The following is a 16,164-nucleotide window of genomic DNA, read 5'->3' as shown; positions in this document are numbered from 1 at the left end:
TTCTGTTCCTTACATTGAATTGGCCAGCACCTGCAGAAAAGTATCAGGAAGGCGCCATGATAGCAGCATTCTAGAAAGTTCCTGACGTCATCATCGTTTTGTGACTCTAAAGTTTCGTCATGAAATTCAGTGTTTGCTTTTTCTCCTTCTCCTTGGCACCTCTTTCCCTCCCTTTCCTCTTCCTTTTCTGTTACTCTTTATCAAATAAAGGATGTCTTTGTCTTTTCTCTCTCGCTTTGGATTTCCTAGAAGGACTCTGGTTTGCCAGTGTTCTGTTCTCGTTTGCTTCTGTTACCGGTGGCAAATCTGTACAGTTCTGCAGCAACCTCAATTCTTGCCTCAAAAAAAAGAATCCAACTGAGGGGCATAAGGCAGAGGGGGAAACTGAGGCAAGTTTTAGCGCAGGAGTGAACGTTTATTAAAAAACTAGAGCAGGAATGAAAGGAAGGAAAGTGCACTTGGAAGAGGGCCAAGTGGGTGACTTGAAAGATCAAGTGTGTGGTTTGACCTTTGACTTGGGGTTTTCTATGCTGGCACACTTCCAGAGTCTTGCGTCTCTTCTCACCTGACTCTTCCCTTGGGGTGGGCTGTGCACATGCGCAGTGGCCTCCCAGCGCTCGGGAGGGGAGCATGCGCAGTGTGTTTACTGGAGCTGTGCACATGCTCACTTGAGGCATTTTTCTCTTACCTGCGCAATGTCACTATAGGCACCGGTTAAACTCTGCCATTATGCGTCTTACTGGGCATACTCGAGCCCACTGGCCCAACTCCTGAGATCTTATCAGGAAGCTGCTGGTCACCAGTTTCAAGTGTTTCTGTTTACTGGGAGACTGCCTTTCTCTGGCACTGGCTGACACCAATTTTTATTTTAGAGACAGCTCCTGGTGTGTGTGGTGGGGGGTATGAGGGGAGCGCTCTTCTGCGCTGCTCATGTCTGACTAGTTGGAATCTGCAGAGTGGAAGTGGGAAACTCCTTCTGACCCTGGCCACCTGTCTCCATGTGAAGGCAGATCCATCTGAGTGACAGTCCAAGGCAGTACCTCAAGGGCCTCTCACTTCCCAGGACAAACAAACCCCCTTGACCATGATGTGCTTTTTGTGAATACCTTGTGAGACTGGATTTTCAGATATTTTATTTAGAATTTTTGCATCTATATTCTTTGGGAGGTTGGCCTATAATTTTCATTTCTCATAATGCCCTTGTTCAGTTTTCATATCAAATTATACTGGCATCAGAAAATGAGTCAGGTATTTTATTTGCTTCATCTCTTCTGGAAAAATTTGTATAAGAAGACAATTTTCTGTTTCTTGAAGCTTTTGTGAAACGCTCCTTGAAAAATCACGAGCACCTAGTGTCTGAATGATTTTTTATAAATTTTACCTAAAAACGGCCGGCGCGCGGGTGGCCTCACGCCTGTAATCCCAGCACTTTGGAGCCGAGACGGGCGGATACGAGGTCAGAGAGATCGAGACCCTCCTGGCTAACACGGTTGAAACCGACCGTCTCTACTAAAAATACAAAAAAAAGTTAGCCGCGCCGTGGTTGGGTGCCTGTAGGTCCCAGCTTACTTCGGGACTGAGAGCAGAGAATGGCGGTGAAATCCCTGGGAGTTGGAGCTGCAGTGAGCCTGAGATCACGGCCACTGCACTCCAGCCTGGTGAACAGAGCGAGACTCGTCTCAAAAAAAAAAAAAAAAAATAATAATAAATTAAATGAAAATAAATTTTACCTAAAACCATTTCTTCTAGTGTCAAATTTATTGTCCAAAAGTTGTGCATGATAGTCCTATGATTTTTAACCTTCTTTTGCCTCTCTTTTTACGTTTCCCTCAGTGAGCTTTGCGCGAGCCTTTTTTCACCATGATCTGTCTACTCAGTTGAGTATTTTGTTTTTCATTAGTTTCCAAATAAACATCTTTGGTTTATTCACAGCCATACTTTGTTGTCCTTTCTGGTTTCCTTATTCTGCTCTTAGCTACTGTTGAATTTTCTTCTCCTTCTTATAGCCTTACTCTCTTTTCTTTTACTTAGTTCTCTAATTTGAATGATTAGCTTGTATTTTATTAACCATTTTAATGCATTAAAAGCTATAAATTTAACTTAAGGAATTGCTTTAGCTATATCTTGTAGTTCTGACATAAATGGGATTTTTTTCAATCATTCTAAATATTTTGTCACGCTACTGTGATTTTCTTTAATCCCGTGAATTAGTTAATGTAGTTGTAGTACATTCGTTGTTACCATATTTATCAAAATGCTGCTTTATAGCATTACTCTTTTAAATGGCATATAGAAGGAATTTTAACGTTACCGTAATTAATCTCTGCTTAATAAGTAATTGTCACAGTTGTTGTAAGTATTGGAATATTATCTCGTATTTTTGTTTTTTATTGACAACCAGCTTCCATTTCTCTATGTATAGTTATGAACTTGTTGTTTTCGACCAGCTTTCTTTTATATTTTTTCCCACCAAATTTGGAAAGTATTATATATAAATCTCTCCCATATATTTTAGCTGGTACACATAAATTGTTAACATAATAACTGTCTATTTAGCTAGAACAAAGTCTAAGGGTTATAATTGATGATTTCCTCCTTCTTCCCCAGCCTTTTCCCCACCCTAACATTCTATCTTGCATTTTTTTTTTTTTTTTTTTTTTCTGAGACAGAGTCTCACTCTGTTGCCCAGCTGAAGTGCAAGCGGATGCTCGCACTCGGATCTCGGCTCACTGCAAAGCTCTGCCTCCGAGTTTACGCCATTCTCCTGCTCAGCCTCCCAAGTAGGCTGGACTACCAGGCGCCGCCACCTCATCCGCTAGTTTTTTGTATTTTTTCTTTTTTTTTTTTTTTTAGTAGAGATGGATATTCAACCCATGTTCAGCCAGGATGTCTCGATCTCCTGACCTCATGATCTGCCGGTCCTCGCCCCCCAAAAGTGCTGGGATTACAGGCTTGAGCCCACCGCGCCCGGCCTATCTTACATTTTAATTCAATTTTCTTAAATACAAATTTCCAATTAGTAGTTAAACACATTCACCAAAATACTTTTATTATCTTTTTTTTTTTTTTTTTTTTTTGCTCAGTATTATCTCTAGCAGACCACTCCTTCCCCTTTGGTTCACTTTTCTTCTTGCTAGAATATATCCCTTAGTAGCTTTCTCTGTAACCATCTGAGGGTGGTAAATCATGTTTTCTTCCAGTTCGTATTCTAAAAATACCTTGGCCTCTTTTGCCCTCACTCTTGAATAATGGCTTCACAGGGTACATCGAATATGGCATTTGCAGTTAGTTTTCTTGACACTCTGAGGCTATTTATTCATTGTCTTCTAGCATCTACTGTCACTGAGGAGACACTTGTTGCCAGTCTCATGGTCATTCTTTCGTCATAATATCTCTTTTCTTTTTGGTACCTCTAAATATTTTGTTTCATCTTTCTGCACTGCAACAATGTTTCATCATAATTTGTGTGTGTGTGTATATATATATACACACACATGTATATATTTATCCTGCTCAGCACTCCAAGTGTTTCATTAGCTGAAAGTTCCTGCTTTTTCATCGAATCTAGAAAATTTCTAGCCATGCTTACTTGTTATTTGCCATTGTTTATTTGCCATTCCCTTTTTTTCTCCTTCCTGTGTGGTGGAATCTCAATTTCTTTTCCATGTCTCTTATCTCTCATGTCTGAAGTTGTTTTCTCTGTGTGCTGCATTGGAAGGAGCTTCACAATACTATCTTCCAGTTCACAAATCGTTCTCTGACCAGGTTCATATCCATTTGTAATTTTTAAAAGTTCCAGGCTGGGCGCAGTGGCTTATGCCTGCAATCCCAGCACTTTGGGAGGTCGAGATGGGTGGATCACTTGAATCCGGGAGTTTGAGACCAACCTGGGCAACATGGCAAAATCCCGTCTCTACAAACAATACAAAAATTAGCTGGTTGTGGTGGTTCATGCCTGTAGTCCCGGTTGCTAGGGAGGCTGATGTGGCAGGATCACCTGAGCATGGGAGATTGAGGCTGCAGTGAGCTGTGATCACGCCACTGCACTCTAGCCACCTGAATGACAGAGTGAGACCCTGTGTCAAAACAATAAATAAATAATGACGGTATGTTTCACTTCTAGGATCTTGAATTGAGCTTTAAAAAGTGATCTGTTTTTAATTCATATCTAATTCATAATCTTTTCTTATTTTTCACATATTTCTTTCTTTACATCTTTGAGACCTTTAGACCTTTGAGACCATAGGGTATTCTATAGACATCTCAAGGTTTCCTGTTGTTTGCATTTCATTGGTGATGAACGTCTTAACTGATAATTGTCACTTTAGTGTAAATCTTCTTCATGCTGTTCAGAACCTTCTATTGAGTGGATCTCTCTCTCCCTCTGCCCTCTACCCGACCCCATATGGTGGTTCTGCAGGTGCCTTTTCTCTGCCCCTGAGAATCCTCGTCAGAACCACGCTGCATTGGAGGCCCCTGCTCCAGCCTGTCAAGATGCTGGGGAGAGCACAGGTGCAGTCATAGGGCAATGGGCAGCTTAGCCCAAGTCTGGACCACGTGACTGCTCTGCCCACACTGGGACCGGCTCTTCCCGGCCTCCTTACACTCGCTCCAGGTTTCATCCATGAATCTAGCTGGGGTGTCCTGCTATGTGGGGTGCCTGGGTCCCTGTCAGTTTTAGAAACCAGATCCCTGCCACTTCCAGTAGACTCTTACCCTGGAGCCCTTCATGTCCACAGCTCTGCCTCCTCCCAGCATGTGCCTCTACTTCAGGTACACGGAGTGCCTTCTTTTGGTTTAGAGTTTTGGTAAGTACTTAGCGTAAATTCGATTGACCTTTGCTGTGTTGGAGAAGAGAGGACAGTTCCAAGTCTGAACTCAGTTGTAAAGTTTCCTAGCAGTCCAGCCCCACATTCCCCCATGGCCTGGCTCCCTGGAGATGTCTCTGAGTAGGAATGAACAAAGCAGAGTCGGTTCCTCCAATCTCATGTATTTTAGTATTTTAGGTTACTAAGAGTCTTCTCCCTCTGAAGTTATAGAGAGGGAGCTTTCCAGTGCAAGGAAGACCCAGGGCACAGTCTGTTCCTGTAACTCCAAGGCCACCAGGAGTCCACAACCAGGCTCCCTATCCACGGGGTGGAGTGGAGCCTGCAGGAGAAGGAGGCAGGGCCCATCAGAGGCCTGATGGAAACAGGGTCCCTACACAACTGTGTCAGGGGCAGAAGCCATGAAGGGAGATAATGAGGCTGCTTTTGGATGGGCTGGTGATGCCATCTTTCCTAATGAGATGTTAAATGAAGTGATGGCAGACACAGAATCCACTGATTTGGGTGAAGATGTTCAATGAATTTCCATCTTCAAGTGCACTTATTAGCTGCTGCCTGACGTGACAAACTGAAAAACTTGGAGATGAAATTAGTGGTGTCGGCTTGTCATGACCCAGCTCAGTCTGAGTGGATATGTGTGTGTGCGTGTGTGTGTGTGTGTGTGTGTGAGGGAGGGAGAAAGAGAGCGAGCGAGCATTTTCTTAAATAACTAGAATTCAGGGGGCTCCATATTAGAAGCATATGTAGCTGTTCCAGCTTCAGCTGCCTCAAGTCTGCCTGGGCCTCCTGCATGAGGTCATGAGTCTTAATAAAGCCACTGACCCACACATTTGGAATTGTACTGACTTTTCACAGCTAACAGCCAACACATTGCCAAGAAGCAATTCAGTTGTTGGGGATATCACATCATGCCAGGGAAAGAGAAATGGAATTCAGAAAGCCTGGGATATTGCAGGTAATTACTAAAGCATGTAGTTTATAGATCAATTTGCTCCATCTACTCAAATCCAAATAGTCTAGGACCTCAACTGCATGGAAATCTCTGAAAATATTTGTGTTAAAAGCCCCTTGGTAAACATTCCCTGTGGTGCATTTGGAGCACAGGCAATAAAAGATGTTTTGTTTCAGTGCCTTCTTCCCGTGATTTAAAAAGGAAATGGGAGAACTGTGCAGTCACACTGCCATCCCACATCCACGTGGAATCTGCTCAGCCCCGGTGGGGCATCTATTGGTGCACCAAGGGGGAGGGCAGGGGCCCCAACACGCAATGCAATTTATATCAAAGCAAGGAGTAACCAAGTTTTCTCCTTCTAAAAATTCAGTTGCTTTAATTTCGTGTTTAAAGTGGCACAGACCCTATCCTATAAAGAGAGCATGAAAAATTGAGCAGTGTTAGACTGCACTGAGGTGATAACGTCGATTAAGAAAAACCAAAAAGTTTACCTGTAATCCCAGCACTTTGGGAGGCCGAGGAGGGTGGATCACATGAGGTCAGGAGTTCAAGACCATCCTGGGCGATTTGGGGAAAACCCGTCTCTGTGAAAAACAGAAAAATTACATGGGTGTGGTGGTGCATGCTTGTAATCCTAGCTGCTTGGCAGGCTGAGGCTGGAGAATCACTTAAACCTGGGAGGCAGAGGTTGCAGTGAGCCAAGATCATGCCACTGAACTCTAACCTGGGTGTCAGAGCAAGACTCAGTCTCAAAAACTAGCAAAAAAATTAAGAAAATAAAATAAAAGAGGTAGACGTTGCCATTAGTGAAAGTGCAGTTACAGTGACCAGCAGTCATCCATGTTCATGTCTCTTTAAAAATTTGTATTATAAAAATGTTTGTATGTCTATGGCTTCTATTGGATTGAAAAGACCTGACATTGATAATGCATTTCATAACAAACACAATTTAATGATGTGATGAACACAATGCATCCCTAATAATCTCGTGATACTTTCATTCACACAGCAAATAATTTTAAGCCCAGGTCATGTGTTTTAAACTGTGCTGGAGGCAGGGGCACTGTGAAGAACGTGCAGTAGAAGCTCTCTAACCTCACTTAATTTTCATTCTAGTGAGGGGGATGGTGGCTTCAAGAAACAAGTCAACAAAGGAGGTTATTTCAAGTTATGATCATTGCTGGGGAATAATCACAAAGAGAAGTGATGGGTGTGTGTATGGGGTGAGGCAGCTCTGAACCCTTCTCTTCCCCATGGCAGGTTCTCCATTCTCTCTCAGTACCCCCCATTCTTCATTCATGAGGCTTATTACCATTCTCTTTCCATGAGCCCCATGTGGACAGGGGCTTTATCCATCTCCTTTGCTTGGTCATCTCTGGGTCCAACATCCAGCCTGCCTGTGGCCGTTAACATTCTGCATGAAGGGACCAGTCTACCAATAGAAACTTTGGCTGCCTAGTCTTATCTCGGGATGACTTCAGAATTATCGTAATCCTGTTCTTTTTAATTATTTCCACCATTCTGCTGTATGCAGTTTATGTTACAATTATACGTTGGCGACTAAATCTTTAATTGTCCTCTACTCATTTCATGGATCACTAGGAGCCTTTTTCCCCCCAACTAAATTACTTCTCAAGGGCAAGGATATGTCTTCAATTTCTTTATAACTCCTCACCATCAACGCATTTGAGCACTAATGTCTGGGCCGAGCCCAGTGCTCAATCCATACTTGCCACCATCGTAGAATGTGTATTATTCCCTGCACAGTCAGTGGGGCTCTGCCACTGGAAGAGAGAGGAAGCTTGGATAATTGAAATATCCCCATTTCAGATATTACCGACTAAGGTTAGGTAAGGGCAAGTCAGACTGACTTTCATATCTTGGGGTTTTATTTCCTGCTGTTTCTTGTATGTATTCTTTTAGAAAACCTTAAGAAGGAAAAATCTGGGCCACAGAGAAAACAGGAAGGTGAAGAAAGATTCTCAAATGTTTTTCTTCAGAAGTCAAGAGATTGCTCTAATCAGTTTCAAAAAAACAGCAACAACAGAACCCAAAGGCCATGATGAATCTGTTATGTTCTCTCTCCCTCTTCCCTCCTCCTCCTTCCTTCCCTCCCACTCTCCTTTTGGACACAATCAGCTCCAAATGGAATAAACAAGGAAAATGATGCTTAGGTGGTTTCCACAAAAACTGATGTGCTGATCACCATGAATGTGCCAGAAATTCAGGATGCACAAGGCCTCCAGGAGTTCATGCCTACTGGACTTGACAAGTGGACGAGTTGGGTGTTAAAGAAGTAGCTGCAAATGAGATGGAACACACAGTATCTGGATGGAGTGGGATGAGCCACTTAGACATGGCAGGTTGGAATTCAAGCACAGAGAGCCCTTGGGTTCTCAGCCAGGACACAAGCATCGTCTTGCTACTCTTGTCCCCTCCCTTAGGCAACATTTTTCCCTTTCTTCATGCTCTGCCCTGCCACAGACCTTTCTCTAACACCTGAAAATGACTGGTCTTGCCTTTAGCATTTTTTAGTCCGTATCACACAACAAAAGATTGGCTGCTGTTTTATCTCCATTCAGAGAGAGGCAGTGTGGCAGGGTGGATGGGCTATCAGTGTAGATCAATAAGACATGGCCTTGACATTTACCGGCTATTAGATCTTGGCTGAGTTACTCAATGTCTTCTGACTTCCATTTCCCCTTCTGCTAAATGGAAACAGTAATTACCACCCACTGGGTGAGAAAGAAGATCCAGCGGGTTAAGGCTGGCAAAGCGTCTTGCAGATTAGAGAGTGCTCTCTGAATGTTAGCTAGTTATCATGACTGTGGGTTGGTTTCTATCACCAAGGAGTCTAAAATGTAGTTAGAGAGGCAGAGTTCTATTTTGTGCTCCCTTTCTGTTCTAATGAGTCTGAACTATCAGGAGAACATACCAGGTGGTCATTTTTTGATAGATGAGTATAGGGTATGAATCTATTCCACAAACATTTATTAACCAAACACCTGCTACAGAAACCCTCTGTTTGACCCTGCAGACAACATAAAAATGAGCAAAACAGCATCTCAGTATAATCACTTTCTTTTTTCTTTCAGGGAAATCCCATTTTGTCTGATGGTATTTGTGGTTGGCAGAATCATGCTCCCCCAAAGATGTTTATGTCCTCATTCTTGGAACCTCACATATGTGACCTTACATAGCAAAGGAGAATAAAGATTGCAGATAGAATTAAGGCTGTTCAGCTGACCTTGAGCTGGGGAGAGGATCATGAATGACCCACATTGGCCCAAAGTAGTCTTTAGGGTCTTTAAAAGTGGAGGAGGAAATCGGAAGAAACAGTCAGAGAAAGAGAAGCATGAGAAAGACTTGGCTCAATGATGCTGGTTTTAAAGATGGAGGGGGCCACCAGCTCAGGAATGTAGGAGACCCCCAGAAGCTGGAAAGAGCAAGGAGGTAGATTCTCCCCCTTTGTCTCCAGAGGAATGCAGCTCTGCTGCTGATGCAGGATGTTTTACTTCTTTCCTTAGCTAGGTCCAGGTTCTTGTCTCACAACCAGGAAGAATTAGGCACACAAACACTTGAAGACTGAGTGGAATAGACTTTATTAAATGAAAGGAAAGCTCACAGCAAAGAGAGGGTTCCTGAAAGCAGGTTCCCAGTTGCCCCATTCCCAATTGAATACCAGGGTGTGAGGGTGTGTGTGTGTGTGTGTGTGTGTGTATACACACACACATGGGGCCAGGTTCCCTATTTGTATAAGGCACAAATTCCTGGTGGCTCTACCCCATCACCCCTGTGTGCATACAGGCCCTTAGTCCACTGTGTGCCCCACTGTGCAAATTCCTTTATCTGCACAAAACATCTGGTATAAGCACTTGTGGGACAGGTCAGAGGTTCTCTAGGGACCCTTCCCTTAATGTCTGCCTGAAGCAAGTTGGCTAACTCCTTTCACTGCCACCTTGATTTCAGCCCAGAGAGACCCATTTCAGACTTTGACCTCCAGAACAATGAGATAATAAACCTGGGCTATTTTCACTACAATCTTGCAGTAATCTATTATAGGAGCGATAGGAAAAAAAAAAAAAAAAAAAACACTATACTCATCATGCTCTTCTTTTCAAACATTTATTTCATTCAGCCAATGTGTATTGAGTGCTTACTTTGTATCAGCCATGGATAAGTACTCAACATGAAGTGATAGCTGGGGACCAGACATGATTGGTCCCTGGCCTCATGGAACTTACAGTCTAGCTGAGAATACAATGTTAATCAAATAGAGGGGAGATTAGCAATTGTCACTAGGGCTGAACAGGATGGGTACATGGCTCATGTCTTCTATTATCCCAGGCAATTTAGCAATGTTTCAGAAAATCACCCTGAGCCCAATCTGCCGGCTCTCATCCAGTCACTTCCTCCTCCAAGGATCAGAGAAAGGCAGGGACAGAGTTGGCAGCAGAGGCAGCCTTGTCCCCAAAGTGCTGGAGGACCTATTCATCGGAGTGAAGCACTTGACCAACTCCTCTTGACATTCCATCTCTGACCCTTTCGAGGCCAGCTGGATTGGCCAGGCTGCCTCCTTCTGTCTTTTTTTTTCTTCTGCACTGTCAATCAATAGAAAAGACATCAGAGACATTTAGGAAGCACAACTAATCAGTTAAGCATTCCATTAATTAGGCAATCATTTTTCTGCACTTGATTTTCATTACAGTGAGTTTATTTTCGTTTCTTGTGTAGGAAAAAACAGGTGCTCACATTTAGCTTCATCAGCTTCCTGTTGCCGTTGGATTCATGTATTATTTTAAAAATAGGTTTATTTTAGGGGAAAACGTGACCTGGGAAAACCCACTTGTATTTACTCCCCAAGGTTACTGCTTTTGTTGTGGTGTTGGTGGTGGTTTTTCTCCCCCACAACACTGGGACAGTTTAAAAACATAAGTGAGGCTGTATCACATTGCATCCACCGTTGCTGAAGCCTTTGTTCCTTCCCACAAGTTATGCCTTTTCGCTTCTCAGAAAGGAAAGAGGCCTAAATTTACCTTTACTAGGAGCCGCTGAAACAGGCTGGCCCCAATATAGGTGGTGGTTAACACTATTTCCTAAGAGGCGACTCTGTTCACCCACTGACAGCTTCCAGGCCCTTCCCAGGGGACTCAGAACCGCAGTAAACCCAGACCCAGTGGCGTAAGGCTGGCCGTGAGCCCAGGTGCAAATCCAGAATCATGACCCGCATACACACGTTTCTCACTGCCCCCAGGATCAAAGCCCCCATTCCGAGGCTCACAGATCCTGGGATGAAAATGCCGCTCCCTGAGTTGCAATTGTCTTTGTGGTGCAAATAACAGACTTAACGATATTCATGTTAATTACTTTTCCCGAGTGTCATTCTAAAGGGAAGAAATATACCAGTCTGCTTTCCGTTTTCAGATGATGTTGGCGGGCTTGTCCTCCAGCCCAACTGCACTTGTGAGGTCTTTAAAGCACAAGTGAAGATGGTTAAGCTGCCCCTCTCCATCTCTCCCTCTCTTGTCTATTTTTCCTTTGTTTGTGATACGAAGGGTTAATGTAAAAATAGATGTTCTCCAGGCATCATAGAGTTCCTCTTTAAGTTCCCATGGAAACCGAGCAGCGCAAGTATGTGAAGAATTTTTTTAAGTTAGCCCAGGATTTTATCCTCCAAAGATTTAGGGTCATTCTGCCTTATGGTTTGGAGAAATTTTTTTTTTAAAGATTTTAAAACAGTAATTAATAAAATGTCTTCACCTGCTCTCCATCCTCCCCCACCTATTCACAGAGCGTTCTTTTATTTAAAGTGTCCAACATAAAGGTTATTTTGTGACATTTCAAGTAATGCAACCCCTTAAGGGTGTTTTTTTTAAAGTTCTTTTGCAACAAAGTTTCTTCTGCCCAACCTCAAAAGAAGGAAACAAAAGAGATATTTCTTTCCTTCGATTTAAAGTAATTTGGAATTGCTGCTGGGGTTAGATTATGAGAAACTGTCCACCAAAGAAACAAGTTTGATCACCACCCCTGAACTGCAGTGATGACATCCCGTGGGAACACACAGGACAAACAAAATACTGAGAAACCTGAGGTTCTTGCTCTGCCGATGGAGCTCCGAGTTGTGGCTGCCTCTTGCTGCTCCTTTTCAGTTCAGATAAATTGCACTTGGCCAAAGCAAATGTCCTAAGGGCATTGCAGCTGCAGCTGGAGAATGAAGAAGACATACAATTAGGGCTTTTGTCACTGTCGCTTGATTTCATTAAAGGGCATTAGTTCTCTGCGAGATGTATGGGGTCGGAGAGGACAGGAGCCAGCAGCTCCCAGTGCAGCAGCAAGGCCGGCCCAGGTGACCACCTGGAGCATCGTTTCTGCTGCCACACTCATGGGCTGCACCGTGCTGCCCCACCCCACCGTGCCCTGCTCAGCTGTGCCCTGCTCCATCTCCCTCGCCAGGCCTGAGACCGGCCCCCAGTGTATTGTGACTCCTGAGGTCTCTCAGCTGTCCCTCAGCTCCCAGGAGAATTGCTCTCCGCTGCAGAAGCCACCTGACGGGGAGGCTGACCCCGCTCCAGGACTGACTGATAAAGGTACAAAGGTCCCCTTGCAGCAATGGTGGAGCACCCTGTAGAGTAGTTTGGGCTCTGGGCTCTCCTTTGAGATCGGGCCAAGGCCTGAGTCATCCTGGCTTGAGGTGGGATGAAGGTCTCCTCTACCTCCAGGTTCCTTCCTTCCCTCTTTTATAGGTTTATTCTGACAGTAACTTCTCCCCAGGTCAGAAGATCTCTCAGGCTCTGTTTCTAGGGAGCCTGACCTGCTGCCAATGCTCCTAGCTGGATTTTGTAAGGTAAAGATACCCTTTTGTATGGGTTGAGTTATGTCTCCTTAAAAGATGTCAAAATCCTGACCGCTAGTATCTGAGAATGTGACCTTATTGGAAATTGGATCTTTGCAGATCATCAAGTTAACAAGAGGTCACTGAGGTAGGCCTTACTCTAATAAGAAATGTCAAAGGTCAATGTCAAAGGACAAATCAAGTGTTTAAGGTCAATGCCAAAGGACAAATCAAATGTGAAAGTCCATGTCAAAGGTCATATCAAATGTGTAAGGTCAGTGCTAAAGGACAAATCAAATGTCAATGGTCAATGTCCAAGGACACAAGTGTGTTCCTGACAAGGTCTCTCTCATTGACCAAGCTTTTGCCTGCCTTGGCCACCCCCAGTTGCAACCCAGTTGCAGCAGGAGCCCTGCTGAGTCCACAGTGAGAGTCCCTGTCCCCGGAGTCTCCTCTTGGTGCTTCCATCCACCAGCCCCTCATGGGCTCCCAGACCGCAAATCCCAGGTGTCTTCATTGCATTTGGCATTGATCTCAGTCTCCCTCTTCCTTTGCAGTGGTCTTGAATAAAGTCCTCCTTACTGTTTTACCAAGGGACAGGGTAAGCGTTCATCAAACATCTTATACAAAGAGGAAACCTGGCACAGAAGTGGACACGCTCTCGGAGAGAAAACGCCATTTGACAATGAAGGCAGAGATCAGGTGATGGGTCTGCAAGCTGAGCAACCCCAGGAATTGCCAAAAACCACCAGGAGCTGGAGAGGCCTGGACAGACCCTCCCATGGAGCCTCAAGGGAGCCAGCCCTGCCCATGCCTTGATCTCTGATGTCCGACCTCAAGAACCATGAGAGAACCCATTTCTGTTGGTGAAGACTCTCAGTCTGTGGTCCCCTGTCCTGGCAGCTCTGGGAACCTGACCCCTGGTCTCTCTGCATCCCTGGCATCGCCCTGCCTCCCCCTCTTGTTCTCCAGTGAACCTGACACACTCTCAGTGAGACAGCCAGGTGGCAGGGCGTCCTCAGAGAAACTCCAGCCAGCCTGCTCACTGGGAATGCACACTGAAGTGGAGCCACAGGAGTTCGTGCTGTTTGTAGCAGGGAGGAGCCTGGCCACTCCTCTTCCTGGTTGGAAACTAGGATTTATTCTGTGAGGCGGGAAGCCTATACTGGGGGGACTCTTGTTCTGCTGAGTCCCTGTTCCCCCTTTATTTACCTTTTTGTCCAATAAATGCTATTATTCTCACCCTTCAAATTGGTCTGCGAACCTAATCTTTCATGGGCATGTGACAAGGACCCTGTCTTTGGCTGAGCTAAGGAAAAATCCTGCAGCTGGGTCCCAGCTCCTTTGTTCCAAGAGCTGAGCGTCCTCATGGATTGTGGGGAGGGGGTCAGCACAGGTGATCCAGAGGACTGAGGCTGTTGGAGGGGGACCCCAGGAGGAGGTATCAGGGGCTGCATCCAGAACTAGGCCACCTGGGCATCCTTCTGAGGCAGGGTTCTCTCCATGTGCATGACGTGGCCCTTCCACACAGCTGTCAAAGCCAGGAGGCTCACATGCTCTTGGGACTCTCGGGCCATTATGGGTCCCTAAGGGTGGTGCAGGCTGAGGTTGCGATTCCCCGCCGGCCCGGCACAATAACAGTAACAGTAACATGCTTCTCCAGACCAAAGAGGCTGCTCTCAGTGTGATAAATGATGGCAGGGACTTCAAAATGTGCTTTTCCAGTGAACAACAATGTTTGCCACATGTAGTCATCAGGCACACCTAATTGGCTCCGGAAAGTGTTATGTTGTGAATTAAGATGACTGACGGGGAAATGTCAGTTGTATTAACATTCTCCCTTCGGATGATAATTTTATGTCTATAAGGATGAATTACAAAGAATTTAATGAAGGCGTCAGTCCAGAATGATGGGGTCCTTTTAGCAAAGCCTGCTTCCTTCCCTCGCTGTGTGTGTGTAGGTTTTGATCTCTGCGTGGGGCATGGTTTCCACGTTCTAGACATGACTGGGCAAAAAGTCACGAGAACAGGCTGCTTGATTTCAGGCTGACTGTGTAAAAGCCTCACCGGCTCAAGGAGGGATCGTCCTGGGCCCGGCGGCAGCGAGTGAAATAGTGGCAGTGTGACCATGGAAGATGGTTACGCGGCATCCAGACATCAGCAGTGGGGCTGATGGGACTCACACCCACCCCATCACGACTTCATCTCCCAGGAAAATGTCCTCTGGAGCTGGGATGGTTCTCCCTTTGCTTCAGTCCCCGTGTTCTGCCCAGGAGCCTGTGCAAACGGCCCGTTGCCTCTCCCCAGCCGCTTGTGATGACTCGTCTCTGGGAAGTTCCCCACTTCCTGCACATTCCTCTCTAGAAATTCCTTCTCTCTGCAGCGATCTGGTCATGTTTTCAAAAGGTGAGGTGCATTTTCAATTTTCAGCTCGCACCTAAGCTTCTGGCAGTTTTCAGGTCCCCCTAAAATGACATCCAAGGCCTCATCCTAGCCTATAGCCCAGTCCCCTTCTGGCCTGTGCCTCCCCCCACAGCCCCGCCCCTTTCTAGGTTGTGCCTCCTCCCACAGCCCGGCTCCCTTCCCACGCCCGGCCTCTGAACTCTTGCCCTTGCTGTCCCCTCCTCCTGGCTTGTTGTTCACCTGGAAGCTTCCTTGCCCTCTCCCTTGTGTTGTGAGGTCTGAGTCAGGATGTCATTTATGAACAGGCCTGCTCTGAGCTTTCCACCTGCAGATTAGCCACTGCTGAGATCTCCTGCATGGACTTCCTGCTTATGGAGGATCTCACACATGCTAGAAGGTTTCATGGGGAGCCCTGGCTGCTCTGTCCAGGGTCTGGAGCAGGGCGGGTGCACAGTAAGGCAGCTCACTTCATGGTTATTTGTGGAACGAAACGACTTTGCCAAAGCCATGGCTGCAGACATAGGATGCTCTAAACACGTTTGTTATAACCATGTAAACATGCTTCTTTAGGAAAGCTTATTTCTTAGGAAATCTCTTTCAGTTTCTGTGGCAACCACTCCGATATTCCTGAGGTCCAGAAATGCGGCTTCTCTGCACGCTGGTCACGGGCTTCTCCTCACCTGCCCCCGGGACAGGCTCCATCTCTGGGCCTCCTGGAAAATGAGATGTCGACTTGAGTGGCCTACAACCCTGTGAGGCTGATGTCATCGCTCACCAGGCTGAAGTTCAACCACGCACTGAACCTTTGTCAGGCCCTCAAATTCAAACCCAGACCAACCTGTCACTCTGCTTTCCAAAGCATGGGCCACTCATCATGATCAAATGTCCCCTCTTCAATCTACACACGGCTTGGCATTGCCTGTTTGACTGTGAGAGACTCTGTGTCTGTGTGCATGCAAGTGTGTGTATGTGAGCGTGTGTGAGATTGTGTGTGAGAGTGCAAGTGTGTATGTGTGAATACAAGGAGGAGAGAGTGACTAAGAATGTGTGTGGGCGTTTATGTGTGTGAGACAGAGTGGTGAGAGACTGCAGAGGCTGAGTGCGGGTGTGTCTGTGTGAGTGTATATGAGATGGGGAGTATGTGAAGCATG

The 16,164-nt window shown here is 45.6% G+C and overlaps 1 long non-coding RNA gene across 1 annotated transcript; it reads left to right on the top strand.

Annotated features, from left to right (window-relative positions):
* The first annotated feature begins 4,779 nt into the window (after positions 1–4,779).
* Positions 4,780–12,557, top strand: LOC108536005 (uncharacterized). Its single transcript, XR_001887392.1, has 4 exons — positions 4,780–4,808; positions 5,547–5,781; positions 11,928–12,365; positions 12,522–12,557. It is a non-coding gene; the product is annotated as an uncharacterized LOC108536005 (long non-coding RNA).
* The last annotated feature ends 3,607 nt before the right edge of the window (positions 12,558–16,164 follow it).

Source organism: Rhinopithecus bieti, unplaced genomic scaffold (genome assembly GCF_001698545.2).
Source record: "Rhinopithecus bieti isolate Rb0 unplaced genomic scaffold, ASM169854v2 scaffold_13351, whole genome shotgun sequence".
NCBI lineage: Eukaryota > Metazoa > Chordata > Mammalia > Primates > Cercopithecidae > Rhinopithecus > Rhinopithecus bieti.
Note: the sequence above shows the minus strand (reverse complement) of the source record. Positions and strands in the feature narration are given on the sequence as shown.